Below are 2351 nucleotides of genomic sequence, written 5' to 3'. Positions count from 1 at the left end.
CATTGGTGGCGGTGAAGATGGTTGCAATTGTTTGTTGTGGTGGGAAATTGTTATTGTTGCCAAGTTCCGATTTGGAACCCCCGGCTGCCATGAAGTTGTGGTGGGCGATTGTCGGTGCTCTATTTCAGTGATGGTGAATGTATGGTTACTTGAGAAGTGTTCGGATATAGATTTGATTATTTTTTTCGTTTCTAATGAACATAGACCCCATCGTTTTTGGGTGTTGAAGGCTATGATGACGGGCCTCGGCTCATCTGAGCCGCGATTTTATTCGCTATTTTATAGCTTTTATCTCAATGATGGTCAACGTATGGTCATCCAAGAGGACTTCGAATGTTGACTAGATGGTTTTTTTCGTTGCTAATGAATAATAAATTTAATATTTATGTTTTTATTGGTTGTTTTCATTTGCAGTGTTGTGTTTCACAATGCAAGCAAGAGATTTGGTGATGATTTCGTTTTGGTCTTGGTGCAGAGGTGAAACAAATTGCCAATTAATTATTATTACTTTGTCAATAGTTAATTATACATGGTAATTGACTAATTGTTGAATTACAAAACAGGTTGGTATAAGCACCAGTAGGAGTCATGCGCATGGGCCCATACGAGTCGAAGGATTGCTTACAACGCACGGTATGTTATTGTTTTTGTTTACAATTAAAGTGCTGTTGTGTTTTTAGTATTTTATTGGGAAATTTAATATTTATGTTTTTATTGGTTGTTTTCATTTGTAGTGTTGTGTTTCACAATGCAAGCAAGAGATTTGGTGATGATATCGTTTTGGTCTTGGTGCAGAGGTGAAACAAATTGCCAATTAATTATTATTACTTTGTCAATAGTTAATTATACATGGTAATTGACTAATTGTTGAATATTACAAAACAGGTTGGTATAAGCACCAGTAGGAGTCATGCGCATGGGCCCATACGAGTCGAAGGATTGCTTACAACGCACGGTATGTTATTGTTCATGTTTACAATTAGCATTTGACAACAAGGTTAATGAGCTTTGTAATATGTTTTTTTTTATTTCCGCATCATTAAGAGAGGGAGTGGACATGTGGTGGATAATGGTAAAGGGGTTGTGTATACTAATCTTAAGCGTTGTTTTAGAAACTCCATCCTCCCTGCAACACGAAATCATATAGCTTCAAATTTATGAATTTGTAAATAGTATTAATGTAATGATAGTAAAAAAATATTTTTTCTGTAGATCTCTACAGTGTCTGTAGTGGGGTGTGTTCCCCGTCCATTTCAGCAACAAAACGCCCTCACAACGCAGTGGGGTGGGGCGCTTTACGTAAAACTGAGCTTTGATGTTTCACGGAGACTGCATTGGGTATTTTGCTCACTGATTTGGTGGTCGATATGTAGGTTGTTTCTTAACTAATGCTGTAAAAATGCAGTTTTCTTGCACTTTAATGTTGTAAAAAATGTAGGTTTTCGCTGCATTTTATTGTTGTTAGCAGGTGCAGTTTACCTGCATTTTAATGTTGTCTAAAAATGTAGCTAATACTGTCAAGAATGCATTTTTAGAAATGCAGTTTTGCTGCATTTTATTGTTGTAAAAAATACAGGTGGCTGCATTTTATTGCTGTCAAGCAACGCGAATTCTAATGTGTTTTATTAGCTCTGTTCTTTTGTTGTCAAAAGAAATAACCATAATCTAACCTTGATGATTCTTTGTGATTAAAATAAGTTACGTGTAATAAAACGAACAAAATTAGCTTTTTAGTTTACTGACCCAATAGTTATCTGTTAACTAAACAATGTGCATTTTACTCTAATTATACGTTTCAAGTTTGTATATAATTCACATGATAATTCATTATTATAAATCTTGATTGTGTGTAGATAAAAAGATTGGTACAAAGGATGTAGCAGAGATACAAAAGTGTTTAAAGATGTGGATTTTGCGAAGGAAATAAAGTTACAGGTATCAAAATTAAATTGATCATTTGAGTCAAGATGGAGTTTTCAGTCTAATTGTAATTTTGGTTGAGGTTTACTATATTTATTAAAGTTAATTTTTGGTAGTTGACGAGAAAGTCAAGTTGGGTATAGGAATAAGTTAATTTCTGGGCATTATTCAATAAGAGCAATGGATGTAGTTGGATGACCATGAGAACCAACGATCTGACCCGCCACAAATTTATCCAAGATTTTGTCATTTGAACACTCTTAATGTATTTGACGTGTTCCACCGCAACGCGGTGGGTTGTATTACTAGTTTATGTTTAAATATGATTAAATATGATCAAAAACACTTAAAAAATAAGATCTTACCTCTTTTATTTAGCTGAAATGATAAGATAAAAGCTGGATTAGATTTTTGTGTAAGATATTTAGGAC

The 2351-nt window shown here is 34.2% G+C and overlaps 1 long non-coding RNA gene across 1 annotated transcript; it reads left to right on the top strand.

Moving 5' to 3' along the window:
- The first annotated feature begins 788 nt into the window (after nucleotides 1-788).
- LOC143576399 (uncharacterized) lies at nucleotides 789-2003 on the top strand. Its single transcript, XR_013142939.1, has 3 exons — nucleotides 789-955; nucleotides 1213-1373; nucleotides 1854-2003. It is a non-coding gene; the product is annotated as an uncharacterized LOC143576399 (long non-coding RNA).
- Nucleotides 2004-2351: the final 348 nt, after the last annotated feature.

This window comes from Bidens hawaiensis, unplaced genomic scaffold (assembly GCF_021521415.1).
Source record: "Bidens hawaiensis isolate Kalapana, Puna unplaced genomic scaffold, B.hawaiensis_p1.1 tig00028092_1, whole genome shotgun sequence".
NCBI classification, from domain to species: domain Eukaryota; kingdom Viridiplantae; phylum Streptophyta; class Magnoliopsida; order Asterales; family Asteraceae; genus Bidens; species Bidens hawaiensis.
This window is presented reverse-complemented; position numbering and strand designations above follow the sequence as displayed.